This window comes from Kryptolebias marmoratus, linkage group LG4 (assembly GCF_001649575.2).
Source record: "Kryptolebias marmoratus isolate JLee-2015 linkage group LG4, ASM164957v2, whole genome shotgun sequence".
Taxonomy (NCBI): Eukaryota; Metazoa; Chordata; class Actinopteri; order Cyprinodontiformes; family Rivulidae; genus Kryptolebias; species Kryptolebias marmoratus.
In genome coordinates, this window is record NC_051433.1 from 9709125 (window position 1) to 9724125 (window position 15001).

The 15001-nt window shown below is 38.3% G+C and overlaps 1 protein-coding gene across 2 annotated transcripts in view; it reads left to right on the top strand.

Annotated features, from left to right (window-relative positions):
- Window positions 1-2042: 2042 nt before the first annotated feature.
- The window catches only part of atp2b2 (ATPase plasma membrane Ca2+ transporting 2), an 88907-nt gene continuing 75948 nt past the window's right edge, over window positions 2043-15001 (top strand). The window contains exon 1 of one of the 2 annotated variants that reach the window (XM_017408693.3): window positions 2043-2215. The gene's annotated coding sequence lies outside the window, so the exon portion shown is untranslated. Of the gene's footprint in view, window positions 2216-8029; window positions 8277-15001 lie in introns of those variants that run through there. The other variant, XM_017408695.2, reaches the window with a different exon arrangement.

The following is a 15001-nucleotide window of genomic DNA, read 5'->3' on the forward strand; positions in this document are numbered from 1 at the left end:
TGTATCTTTGAGCAACTTGATTAATGAATCGTTTGAATATCGAATTAGCTGAGGATACTCCTGCAGAACCTCTCCTGTTTGTACGCCTTCCAATGAATTTACAATTCATTTGCATCCAAATGAAACATAAATACAGTATTAATCTTCTGTTCTGCAAGTGCGTACCAGCTTATCCACGAGTTACATGTCAGCGGCTTAACTAGTTATTTCTATATTAGCAGAAAAATGTGTGCAGTTTTGCTTTGGTGTGTTTGGAATTTCTGAATTATACATTAAGAAAATGGATAAAAGGGGCAAGTTAGATGGTTTTTATCTGAAATAAAGTGGACTCTGAAGATAAACGAGTTAATTTGTTAATGTCAACTTTCTTTTTCTATCTTCCCTTTGTCTGTAGGTTGTGTAATAGTTGCCTCCAGAATTTGCTGGTATTTACTTCAATCTGTTCATCCTTGGCAGTGACATGTTGCATATTTATCCAGCTTAAAGGGTAAAATATCCACCCCCTGGATTTAACAGTGGATCAGTTGTTTTCATTACATTGCACCCCCCCACCCCTTTTCTGTTTTCCTGTCATTCCAACCAAAAACCTTTGTTTCATTACTTTGCAGAACTTGTTTTTAAAATAATGTGTAAGATTTACATTTACCGACCAGAACTGTGGAATTTTGTGGTGAGGGTGCAGAATTTTTCTTCTATTGTCGCCATGAAAATTGTTTTTGTGCAGATGTGTCTGCAGAAATTTAACTCTGGTAAACTTTCCTGAAAGTTTATTTTTTTTCAAGCTGTTTTTTTTTTCTGTATAAAAATCCTGAAAAGTATTGCCTTTCAGACCTTAACTTGAACTCTGCTGTTCCTTTTCCCTTCCATTTCCGAATAATGAACGGAGGTGACAACTACCTGATAACACTGTCATCCTCTTTTCAGCTTCTGATGTCATCGATATTTAAATTAACACGAAGCATATGCTAAGAGGAAACTGCTGCATCAAACTGCTGGATCTTGTTTCTGAAATTATATTCTCGTTGCAGTGTTCCTCAGCGAACATTCCCCCCTCACCGAACATCAAAACCCGTTAAGGAATGCTGCACAGGACGAAGGTGCACCTATAGCGCAGAGTGAAAACAGGTGTTTTCTTAAATATGTGGGCCAATAAGGCCGGATTCCAACTAATCTGTCTTGGCATTGTGTGTGCTGTGTAATGGAAAAATCTAAATCTCTGCCAGTAAATCAGTTTTCAGCACCCCTGCATGTTGCTGGTTTCAGTAATGACAGCTGCAAATATAACTTAAGGAGGTAAGAGGATCAGAGTCGTTGTAGTTTGTTTTGAATGCAGGCGTTGTGTGAAGCCATATAGAGGAGTTCAGAACCCAATAACCTCTGAGCGTTGTGGCCTGCAGCATCGTTATTAAGCACACAAATAAGTAAATAAATGTGTAACCTAAAACAGGTTTATTCCTGTTTTATGTTTTGTTGACTTTGACAGTACAATGTCAGTAAGATTGACTTAAAGGTAAGTTTACAGTTTATTGACATTTTAAGTTTTACTTAGTTTGACTCGTGTGTTACAGATTCAAAGAAAGTTGCTGCTGCTGATGCAGTAAACCCTGGTATCTGTCTGTGCTTCCTGAGATGGACACCTCAGAGGAATTACAAGCTTTCAGTGTGGTTCATGGATAAGTCGATTAATCGGCAAAACCAATGAAAAGAATAGATTTGTTTTTCCCAGAAAGGCTGCAGCCGGGAGTCGAACCTGCGACCTTCTTGCTGTGATGGTTTGAAACATGTGATTTGTGATCCACTGTTTTCTGGCTGCCTTGCCAACGTGCTCCTTGAATTTAACCTGCGATACATTGTTAATGTGACATTTTTAGGCTTTTTAATTACGTTTATATTAATAGAGGACGCAATTGCAAAATGCTCGAATTAAAAAAAGCACGTGCTTCAGTATTTTAGATGATAATGGGCTCTTTCCAGCTGTCCGTGCCAGCAGCTGGGCAGTAACAGTGGAGCTGTGAAGGCTGCAGACGCCTCGGCGTGCGTCGTGACTGAACGGGCAGCTCCGAACTGGCGCTCGATTTTTCCGCTTCGATTCGTCTTCTGAGCCTCTAAATTCGGTATCTATCTTCATCTCGGTGCACCTGCTTGCCCCTTCCTTCCTTCCTTCCTCCCTTCCTTCCTCCTCCTCCTCTGCTCCCTACTGGAACAGCAGAAGCAGGTAAGACGCGCTTCCGATTTGGAGAATATTAACCCTAATAGGTGTTTGGAGAGCGATGCGTCCTTTAGTTCTTCGCATGTCCGTGGCGTGGTTGTTAGGAGAGTGCTGTCAGATGGGAGATGTCCTGACAGCCGTAGAGAGATGCTTCTGCAGGAATGACACACTGTTGCTACCCGTTCCGTCTGCTCTGGTCGCCACAGAGACGCGCGCTCTGCCGCAGGTATGCAGCGGAACACAGGAGATGGATGGATGGAGCCAAACTAGTTTCTCATTTTTACCTCTTTATGTAGACATGTGCTGCAGCTTTTTTCACCCCCCTTCTATTGCACAGTTTGAAGACAAGCTGCACAATAGTACAGTCTGTACAAATCCCCTTACTGTCTACAGGAAGCAGTAAAATTACTTTATTGTGCCATTGCCCATAATTTACAAAGCTAAGCATCTTATTATTCTCCCCAATGTTTTTTATCCATAATTCTCCAAAACTGTCCATTAGAAAAATCTCTAAAACTTCCATTTTTTAATCTGTGAGCCACCTTCCTCATCTTCTTTCTAACCCAACAATATAAGAGATAATGTATAATATTGAAGCCAAAAAAATGGCGTTCTCTGAAAACCAGGTAATAAGCAAAAAGAGCTACAGGTCTTTAAAGTGCATCAGATATGAGTTGTTCCTGTCAGTGATATGGAGAATTGAAAATGATTATTTCCTCAGGAAATAACAAATCTCCTAGATTTGGCAGCTCTATGTTACTCTGTTGAACCAAAGCAGAAATGAAAAAAAAAAATTCAAAGTTTTTAAAGTCCAAAATAATTATGAATAATTGGCCCTAAACTCATTAAAGTATTTTAAGGCTCAGTGAGTCCCGGAACCACTCCAACTTGAAGATAAGTTGGCACACCTTGTGTCAGTTCTCACATTTTTTAAACATCTCAGAACTGAAAGCTCGTCATGCCCAGCATACTGCCTTCAACTTCCAGAAGAACAAAGTTGGAAGTAAAAACAATTACTCTTAATGTTCAGATAATATAATTTTTTTTAATAGACTGTAATTTTAATTAATATTCCTCACACACTTTAGCTCTCATCGCAGTCCTCCTCTCACACTGTCTGTAAATAATGCATAACTAATTACAATGTTTGAGTAGGAGTGTCAGCTACCATCTTTGCATGTGTGCAAAACCCCAGGGGTTTGTGAGATTTTTTTATTTATGTATTTTTTTTCCCAGTTTTTGAAATGGCATAGGGAGCCACAAGTGCAAGTGAGTCATTCGTTTGAGGGATGTTGGTCAAAACAGATCAACATTAAACATTCAGGAACCAACCAGTTATCATGTAAACACAGGGAAACACTTACCCTAACAGCATCTCATAAAACTGGGTATTCACTGATGTTAATTACTGCTGCTCATTCAGTCGTTTTCACATCACGGTACAGTGATGGTTAATATAACCACGACCAATTCTCACTGTAACAATCAAAGCACCACTGCAGTCATTATGGTCTTTATAAATTCTCTTGCCAGATGGATTAAAAAAACATTCATCTGTAATTATGCCTTGTGAATTCCCATTGTTTCGCTCACAGCCCCCCCTCTATATTTCATTTAGTTGCTTGATTGAATGCACATTACCCATGAAACCACAGAGATTAAACTGATTGTTTGGGCTTTGACATTATTTTATAGCTTAGGATATCTGCACGTATCAGCTTCTTTCAAAAGGAACAACGTTAATTAAATATTTATAGGTTCTTTTTTTTTTGTTCCTCTTTGTAAATTTTAACACTAGCTTTGTCCATTTTCAACTAGGTAATTGTCAACATGTAATAGGGATTCTAATTTGTAATTTGACCTTCAGAATTCATTATAATTTGCTGAGGGGGCCTTTTTCCTGTGAATGACCCACACTTAATGTAGACATAAATTAGACAGCTGTTATCAGTTTGTTTTATTACTTTAACTCTTGCCGTTCGATTAGAAAGCACAGTCTCATTAACCCATTCAGATCTGATGTAACACACTGTATGCATGCCTTTTACTTTTGAAGCCTGATATGACAGATGTGTTGTATCATCATTTTCGAGATGATATTGTTTTAAGTGCTGCTGAACATGTTGTCTATAATTCCACATTAGGGTCTCTTTTTATGTTTCTTGTTCTAGAAAGAGGCAGAGGCTTGAAGGCTTCTGGTGAACAGCTTCAGGGCTCTAGAATAAAATCCCCTTCTAGGATGCTTTTTTAGGCAGAAGTTTTAGGTCTGAAAGGTTTAAGTGCACCATGTTCAGCTGTTGCAGCTGAAGCTGCTATAATAACCCTTAAATAAGCAGCCTGATTACATAAGTCGAATTGCTGAGCTGTTTTTCACCACGCTGCATCAACATGCTGATTTTTGTTTGGTAAAAGTGGACTTGTAGCACTTGTAGAATAAACTGGACATTAGTGAGCTTACAGTGGGCTGTTTGATTTGAAGTATTCAGATCAAACCTTTAGCTCAAAAGCAGTAGTTCAATACGTTATAGCCAAATTAAGCTGAAAACCTCAACAGCACACCACTGAAAATTTAAACACAGACGAGGATTACATAACAGTATTGCTAGGAGAGACTCAGAGACTGCTCTTTCTCTGTAGCTAAATGCAGGTATGTTCAGAAGGTTATGATTTAGAATGAGCATCAGTTTAACCATGCAATTACTAGCACTTGTTTTTCTTTCGGCTGCTCCCTTCTGCAGAGGTCGGCACAGTGAGCGAACTCGCATCAAAGATTTGGGAATTGTTTCACACCAGATGCCCTTCCTGACACAACCTGGGCTCAGACCTGCAGCCTCAGGATTACAAGACCACCGAGCTGCCGCAGCCCCATAGTTACCAGCACTCTGCGGGCTGCAAACAGCTTATAGGTAATTACTATAGGTTGAGGAAGTAGCTAATGGCAAGTTTCCTAGTGGAGCTGCAGTCTGGTACGTTTGGGCATAATCCCAAAGCATGAAGATGTGATAGAAGTGGTAATGTTTAAAGACTGAACTAAAAGCACTTTAAACTGAATGGCATGACTTTAGTTCAAGTATGAAGCCTCCACTAAAAAGTGTGACGTGTGTTCAGTCAACCGGCAGATGTGGTGAACAGAGCCCTTTATCCACAAATTTCATATTGTTGAAGAGTCAGCCATTAAATGAAAAGGTGGACCTATAATTTCTCGTGAATCTGTGACCTGGTCTCTGGTTTTACCACACCAGCTTTGGTGGATCATGTTTCTTCCTTAGATTTAAATTTTAGATCAGATTTTACACCGCATATTTTGTTTTTAGATATTTTGCCTGCAAAGTCAGAGGATTTGCTGTCTGCTGTCTCTGACCATCTTCAGGTCATGTTCACGTTAGGAAAATTGGTGGGGATTGTTACGCTGGATTAGAACATAACATTTTTTTTATTTATCTTAGCGTTTATGCCAACTTGTTGATGTTTGGTCCCTAAAAATGGAAAGAAGTGAAAATGTGTATTAGTTATATACAGTTCCATATTCTCAGCTTATCTTCAAATTGAAACTTTTAAAACACATTTTAATTTCTGAGTAAGAATCTAATAAATAAAAAATAAAAAAGGTACAAAATTCTGTTTTGACTCTTTGTTTTAAAAGTAAAAGGCCGTGTTAGCTGATGTGGAACAACCAACTGGACATGCAACGACTTGGACAAATGTCAGCAGTTTACTTTTCGATACCAGCCTGAAACCCAGAGCAGAGGAAATGTTTTCTTTAAAGCTAGATCCAATTTGGGCACCATGCCACTGTCTAGATTTTCCTGTTCATCCCTGCATAACTAATGAAATAAGCATTTTTGGCATGTTTACTGGCTGCAGGGGTTTCATCACATCTCCAAACATCTCATTGTTTATGTGTGTGTGTGTGTGTGCATACACATCTGTTCATACTATCTAGGCTACAGCTACTAATTAATATCAACTATTTACTCAAGAGCAATAGCTCAGACTACATTTAATAACTGTGCTTTTTTACTGTATGTTTCTTATGACAGTTGCCTAATACTGTAATTTACTGTGTATTTTTAGTGTCTTATTCTTCACAAATAGTTTAGTATATATATTTTTATCCTTTTATGTGTTCCTGTTAGCTCATCTTTGATATATCATAAACAGTTACCGCTTTTATTGCAGTTTAATGGCCACAAATGTTAGATCAGCTTGAAGCTGTACTTCATGATATGAAGTTGTACTTTATAATCCAATATTAGAAAAGAGTGTGCAGAACTACTCTGTTGTTGTACTTTAAAACTAACATACTTTGGAGAGGTAATCTGCCTGTAGCCAGAGGGAAGATGTGGTTTTGTCTCTGTTGAAAGAATCCAGCTGATGTGCCTTGTTTCTCTGTGGGAGGAAGCAGTTTGAGGATATGGTGGCAGGCTAGACTAGGCATCTAAGTATAGTTTTGTGTGTGTGCGTGTGCGTGCGGATGTTCGCATGTTGTGTGAATGTGTGTGTATGAAGGTTTTAGAGGGGGTACTGTCTATTTACGGCTCAGCCTGTGGGAGATGTTCAAGTCCAACAGAAAGGGCAAGGGGGAAAGGGAGGGCCATGGGAAGACCTCCGCTCTGGCTTGTGTGTCATCCTCTTCTGTTAAGACTTTAAGCACTTTGTGTGTGTGCATGCGTGTGAAGATGTGTGTTTGCGAGTGCACGCGTGATATGTTGTGTCAAGTTGTTGAGAACAGTCTCAGTGCATAAGTGAAACAATATGACACTTTTGAATGCACAGGCACACACAGATCTGGGGAAGTTGTCTAACAAGACTTGAATTTTCCTTGTGGCTCTCCCTTGTTTACAAGGCCAGATACTTTCTCTTCAGCTCCCCGTGACTCAAGATTTTCTGAGATGAAGTGGAATCAAAGACAGCACAAGCAAACAAACTTTCAGCAGATTTTAGCTCGCTTTAAGTAAAGAATGGCTTGGGATATTTTAAAAACTGAGCAGCACCCTGGTGTGGTGGTAAGCACTGACGTCTTAAGCAAGAAGGACCCTGGTTCAAATCTCAAACGGATTTTATTTTGTCTTTTTTTTCAGGCATGATTTTTCTCTGGCTACTTTGGTTTCCTAAACATGTGTGTTAGATTCATTAGTAAATTTGATTTGTGCTTAGAAGTGAGTGTGAGCCTGCATTGTTGTCTTGGGTGTGTTTGTGATGGACTGCTGATCTATCCTGGGAGTACCCCACCTCTAGCCTGGTGACAGCTGGGATTGTCCCCTGCTCCCCCATGGCCCTGACCAGGGTAAATATATTTTAGTGTTATTTCTGTTTTTGCACAAAGCAATAGAGAGGCGGTTGAAGTAAAATTATTTTGCCACTCGCCACCCGAAAGCTGTTAACCAAGAGCGAACACGAACAGTTTTCGTTTTTGAGGAGTGACTTGTGATTAAACTGAGTTTTTCTTAAATTGATTATTTTATGTACAACCCCCACCCCCCATATTTTCCTATTTAAATAGTCCACAATGTGTATATTTACTGTTAAATAAAGTACAGTAAGTGATATAATATGCAATATGTTGCATCAGGTTGCAGAAATCAGGCACGTTTTTCTCTGTAACTACTTGTTTTCAGTGACTACTCCTTTTTTTTTCTTTAAATTGACAGAAGGTTTTAGGTTGGTGTGTGTTCTCATTACAAGGAGTCATGCTAGCAAAACCTAAATATACACAACACACGCTGTCTCCCTCTCTGCCTCCTTCTCTCTCCCTTCCTCCATCTCTCCCACTCTGCCTTCCACCCTCCCTTCACTTGATCTCGGGACAGAGCCCTCGTGTGAACCTTCTTGTTTTTTGTACTTTTCGCTGCTGTTTGGCTGTTTACCTGTTCAGAATGACTTCGCTTATGGCAGACACATCGTTCGTGCCATGTGGAAAAGCCTGGTTTGGTTTGCGGCGGGCTTTTGCTGAAGGCTCTCTAGATTATATGTAGTCTTGGACAGACAACTGGCAACTACCATCAGCATCAAAAGGGATACCTGCAAAAGCTGAACTAACATATTTTCCTAGATCATCTCCTTCTCTGTAAGTAAATTCTTTTCTAACAATGGCATATAGGTTCACTTTGAGGAGCTGGTTTTGCTTCTGGGGGGGAAACACAAAGAGAAGGCACTTTTATCTCACTTGGCATGTCATAAAGTACCTCCACTCTTTATGTCACTTCAGATATCTTGTGTTTGTTCTTGTAATGGTAAACTTGACCAAATTCCTCTGTTTTTGACTACAGTCTTAGAAATCAAGTTTCCCCAACGACAGAACCTGCTGTTGACTAATACAAGTTGTTGGTTATTATGTAAGTCTTTTATTTGTTGCTTAAAAGTGATGAGAACAAAATGACTTAATTGAATTTGTTTAAATGTATACAGAGCAGTTCAGTTTAGGACCTTCTGTTTGGTGTGGTCAAGTTTTATTAAGGAAGCTTTGTTTTAATGAAACAGTTCATTTAATCCATGGAGGAACAAATACAAACACAGTTTTGATTGTGTGTCTGCTGCCTTTCCAAATCCCATTTTTCCACAATCCATTCATTTTTTGCCAAAACATTATTGTAACAATGTGTTTACACAGGGAAATTCCTTAATTAGATGCATATTTGTTCATGGGGAAAGCACATCTCTTGCTTTTGAGTTGCAGACAGAAGAAGGTTGGATTTGAGCTGTTGTGCTTTTGCATTTGTCAGAGATGAGATGAAACAAGACATAGACAGTTTTAAAACTGAGTTTTCTAGCCATGAATATTGAAAATCAGAGAGTGGGCAGCTGTTAAGAAAATAATAAAAAAAAAACCGAGAGAGAGAAACAGGATGGTGCAGAAACAAAACCCATGTCACACTGTGACAGCATCAAGGAGCTGAAGAATCAAACATACTCACACTTAGTCTCACACATGGATGCATGATCCCACTGAAACTGATAGTATAAATGAATATACTTGTGACAACAAGCTTTGGTCAGTGTAGATTATTCTGTCTTATTAAACAAATGTTATCTCTTGACATTAATGCCTTATCAATTGTTAATTAGATTAAAAGCAACACACAGTTAGTTCAAAGGCCTCATATTGCCTTCTACACCGAGCTGCAATGTGTGCTGTTCCTCATTCAGTCAGTTCTTCACAAAAATGTGGACTTTGAAAAGAGGATGTGTGTTTGTGTATTTTGTGTAGAATCTGTTAAGTGGCACAAGGAAGTATTGTTTCTTAGGTTCCTTGAAGAGCCATTATTTAAGGACAAAATTGTGAAATATAAGAAATCAGGAATCTCCAAGTGCAATGCTGAATCCTTCGAAGGGAAGGTGGGTGGACTGCAGAGAGCAAGGAAAGTATGGAGTCTTGATACAAAAGAGCACTTCTACCTTCTTGTGGAGTGACAGGCAAATTTTCTTGACACCAATTACCTGCAGTGGATACTGTGTATGTGTGTAGACTTACCCACTAGTGACTACCTTCTTGTCTTTTACTGCTGATTGTGCACTCCGACTTGGATTATCATTTAGTTTTTCCTTTATTTTTTCCCCACCTTGACTTAATCACATTTTCTTCAGTTGTTAATTATTTACTTTATTCTTTCTGTCCCTCGTCTAAATATTTGGTCAACTTGGGAAATTGATAAGGACATTGTGTAACTGTGACAAAATACGTTGAGCTTTTTTTTTATTGTTGTTGTTTTGTACAGTTGCTCGGTTTGATGTTTAAATCCATGCATTACTGCTCACTTCATATTTTAGGTTTACTTCATGTCTCAATGTGCACTTCAAAAAGACAGGGCTTTAACTAAGGCCTTGTCCACACAACTCTGGATATTTTTAAAAACTGAGATTTTTTTTGTTGTTGTTGTGTTTGCACCTCCTGTCCACACACAAACTGAGTTTTTGATAAGAAAAATAAATATGTTTAAAAACCCCTTCCAAAGTGGAGATTTCAAAAGCCTGTTTTTGGTGTTTGTGTGTGAACATGAGATACTGAGCTTTTCAGATTCAGTGATGTAGCAGCTTATTTCACTCATGTCCACTATCACTTGTGCAGTAAACAGGAAAGACGTTTTTTTCAGCATCTGTCTTGCTTTATCCTGATTCTGCTGGATTTAAACTTTGCGTGCTTATTAGATGTGAAGAAAATGGTCTAAAACACCCTCACAAGTTTTTAGATAACCTTTAGCCATGCCAAGCATATACTTTTTCTGTATTTTGTTATGTTGGTAATGTGGATGTTCTTGTCATAAAATGGCCTGGTACAGGCATTTCACTGTTTTTGTTGGAATGTGTTGACAGAAAACATATATAAACAGATGAGGGGAAAAATGGAAGTAATGTACCCAAGACCTGAGACATAGTGACCATTAAATCTAGATTTGTACACACATTTATTTAGTTTTCTTAACCAATTTTTGTACCAATGAGATGTGTACTTATATGTCAGGTACACTGCAAACAGAGTATATGCACACAGTATATTACTGAGTAATAAAAAAAAATTGTTTAATTAAAGTAGGTTTACTCTTCTAGGATTAATATATATATTTATAACTGCAGATAAAACGGACACTTTTTACTCCCTGTCTGCAAAATAATGGAAAAAACCCAGCTTGCCATTTTCTTACACAACTTTGAGGGAGTGAACGGAAAAATCCCTTAGTGGTCAGTGGAAATAGCCCCTGAGAGGAAATAACTTGGCCATGCTAATGTTGAGTTCAGTGACAAGTGTACCTCAACCATTAAAGTGCCAGAGGACAGATACAATCAATGAACCCACGCACTCAGTGCACCAAAGAATATTACTGGACAGCATGGTGAGGAACCACCTAAATACTGAGACACAGCTGCTGGAGCACATACAGTCATATATATATATATATATATATATATACACATACACACACCATATTTTCACTTCTAAACCTTTACTTATAAGAGAATACACAGTATTTGTTTCTTAAAAGACCTTAAAATGAGATAAATTCAACCACATGTGCTCAGCAACATTTTACAGTGTTATTCATCAGAGACATACACAGAAGGTGAAGAATGCCAGAGTCTGACACTATGCTTAACTAATCAGAGTAAGTGATTTAAGAAATCCTTTGGTTTTACACTTCATGGCTGGTCCTTTCAAAATGATGTAAATGCACATTTCTTTTTAATTCTTTGGAGAAGATAACAGGAGCATGCACTATAAATACTGATTGTCACATTGTGTTTAGTGGTAAGACCTCAAAAAATGCAGACATGGAGGCTGAGTTGGGGAGGAAAAAATAAATAAAATAAAATAAAATAAAATTAAATTAAATTAAAAGCTGTTTAATAACAAAAGATCCCAGGTAGCAAACAGAAGATTGGTAGCCAGCAGGAACTAAACAAATGAACAAACAGTAGAAGTAACAGCCAAATCTGAGAAAGACTGAGAGAAGACAAGAGAATAAATAAGCTGGGAGGAGTGATTAGTGAGTGGATGCTGCTGGGATGATTAACAGATACAGGACAGGTGAGTGAATGAGCCAAGGGCCAAGGATAACTGAGGGGAACAATGATCAGCGCTACAGGGAGAACCAGGCAAACTGGAAACACACCGAACACAAGGAGACGCCTTAAGAAAAACACGAGTGAAAATCTAAACAAGCAGAAACTCAAACTACAAACACAAAACCCTCGGATCATGACAGCTGATGGTGTGATGAAAATGCAGACTAAAAACTTAAAAGCTGCTGCTTCTGTACAGAGCAATAAAAGTTACTCTACAGCTGTTTTTGTGTAATCTGACTACACTTATGGTCAGAGAAGAAAGTAACTGCAGCTAATTCCTGCTTCATTCAATATTATTTGCCCTTCTTGCCCTTTTTTTAAATAATTTTTTGCCATCGAATGCAAGCTCATAAATGTTCACTGTAAATCCTTTTATTTAGCAAATTTCTTAAACTAGCCTTAGAAAATTTAACATCAGTTGTATTTATGTTATAAAGTTTTGACTAATATCTGGCCTCGTGGCCATTTGTAGTCTGACATTATGACAGCCGAACTTTAGACTGACAGTTTTTCTTCAGAGGATTTCTGGCTGTCAAGGTAAAGGGATAAACTGCCAGGGCAATTGATATTAGCCTTAAGCGCGATGAAACATGCTGGAAATAGACACGAGCAGCTAAAACTTTCACTTTCCTACAAGATTCTGCTTGTTAAACAGGGACTGGTTGTCTTGTAACTCAAATAGGCTTCAATTAAGTTTTTTTTCCTCCTTTTTATAAGATTTCTTTTTACTAACAGTAATGAGTTTAAGTGTCAGCTTTGTGAATCTGTTATTCCATTCTCCTCAGCTTTCTGCATTAACTGCTTCCTCTTTGCTCACTGTCGTGTGTTTGTGTGCTGCTGTGTTAAACAAAAAGAAACTACAATTGGAAAAGTGAACTTAAAAACCTCTCCCCTGCTGTAAATCTCAAGAGTGATATTTGATGTAAAGGATTATGTTTATGACAGGTTTGGCACTTGTTAAACAATGTGCAACGTCTGCAACTTTTTTGTTTAGCTGTAGTTTACATTATTCTGATATGCATTTGATGAAATGTGTTTAAGTGTGTTCAACAGATAAACATGAGCATGTGTTGAGTCAAAGTCATTCTCCTAATTAATTCCAGTTTGGCTCAAGAGAAAATGAGCCTGTCATTTATTATCATTATAGATTCATCAGAGACATCAGTATCACTTTGTTGCTGCATCATCAACTTCATCCAAGTTCAAATCCCAGCATCTGCCTTCCTCTTTCTCTTTTCCTTTTTTTATTACTCCTTGCCCTCTTTANCCCCCCCACACACACACACACACTTTTTAACTTTCACTTCCCTTGCTCGAATCCGTCTGTCTTCCTATGTCCTTTATTGCCTTGCTTCCTTCTTCTTCTCTTCAGCTTCCCTCAGTTTGCTGCAATGCATCACTAGCAAGCACATTAACATCTCATCTCCATTACCCAGCAATGCCCTGCCCTCTTTCTCTGCTTTAACTACTTTACTTTTTCATCTTCTCTTTCCATCTGTCTGCATCATTCATACTTTCTGTTTGAACAAAAATCACATATTTTCATGCCGTTCCCTTAAACTCATACTTATTTTTTTCCCCTGACCATCCTCATTAAAGGGGACCCATCCTCTTCTCTGACTGTGACGAGCTGTGCTGTGGTGTTTCAAGGGAGTAGATGCCCTTGGTGTGACCGTGAGAGAGGTGGAGTAAAGCTATGCAGTAGCAAGCTACTGACTGTGCTCTCAGAACTATTTTTATGTGTGTGATCGTTTGTGTGTTTAAATAAGTTCAGATTCGAAGTGATGATGAGCGAAAGAAACGAAGCTCGTGTGTGCACATTTGTTCCCAATTTTTTTCAGTCTGTGGTTTTTAAGGAATATATCTTTATCAGAAAACCCTGGGTTAGATGCAGACCAGACTGTCTTCTGAAGCCCTCCATTCCCAAAATAGCTTTGTTACTTCCTTTCCCTCTATTGTTTGCTGTCACATGGCTTTGGTTGTGGTTTCTTACATTTTTTCTTCCTTTGAAGAAAATTAAAAAAGTAATCTTCGACTTATTGATTTTTAAATAAATACCGGCACTTCCTTTCATTGCTCACAAACACGCTTTCATTCAGTCCACCATAATAAATAGTCTCCCTCTAACATTTATTAATTCCTGATAGAATAAATAAAATACTTTGGTGCTCACTGCAACACTGCAGCATCTCCTCGTAAACTGAATCCACTTCTGCTAACTGTCCCAACTTTGGGGAAGACTTGAATGCCTCCAGAATCTGCTATCACAGCTTTAGAGTCTGTCATAAAGTTCTTTCTTCTTCTATTTTCCTGTTATGTTCTCCGCTTAACTCTACCTTGTCTTTGAAGCTTGCTAGTTTCTTATTTTATTGGTTCCTCTTAGCACATTTAAAGTTACTGTAAAGCCTCACCTTGCAAGTAGTCTGGATTGGTTTCTGTACTCTATGTGGAACATTTAGTTGACCTTGCCTTTCTGCAGTGATATATTGTAAGGATGTAAGGTGTAGTGAAGAGGAACATAAATGTTATAAAACAATGAATGAGGAGCAGTCACTGAGAGCCATCTGTTGACTTCAGTCAGCTGAAAGTGTCAAGTGATGTCTTGATGTCTCCCACTTGAATTTAAATGCCTAATAATTTCTAAATTTTATTACCTAAAAGGATTGAGGCTCTTGTCTGATTACTTCCTTAAAGATGACTCTCTCTCTTGTTGTCTTTTTGTTTTTGTTTTCCTCTCTTTCTGCCTTTGCCATCCGGCCTGTTTCTCTGTTTCCCCACTCGGACATTGTTCTGTCATTAGGCATACTTAATATGTTCCACAATACGTTTCTATTCTAAGGGGTAATAGTAAATGTGTGATAGTTGCCATTTATGTTACCAATCTGTATGTGACTGTTTTTGGCTTCAGTAGCTTTAAGTGACTAAAGTTGCAGAGTACAGCATCTAGCAAAGGTCCAGCTGGTTGTGAGGTAGACTGTGAATGTTGCTACTATTATCATGATAGTAACCATTAGACCAACACATATCTGCACATAATGCTATTGTTATTTGTAATGTGACTCATAATGCATGCAATGATCATGTTTTAAGTTATTTATCCTGTGGGTGTCATAGTTCTTTATGTTTGCTGAAAGTATAACAGACTACCAAATTTGTTTTCTGCATTTGGTTTAAAATTGAGTTTTTCTTAATCAAAAGAAGCTGGCAGTGACAGGCATGCTCATACTGCATGTT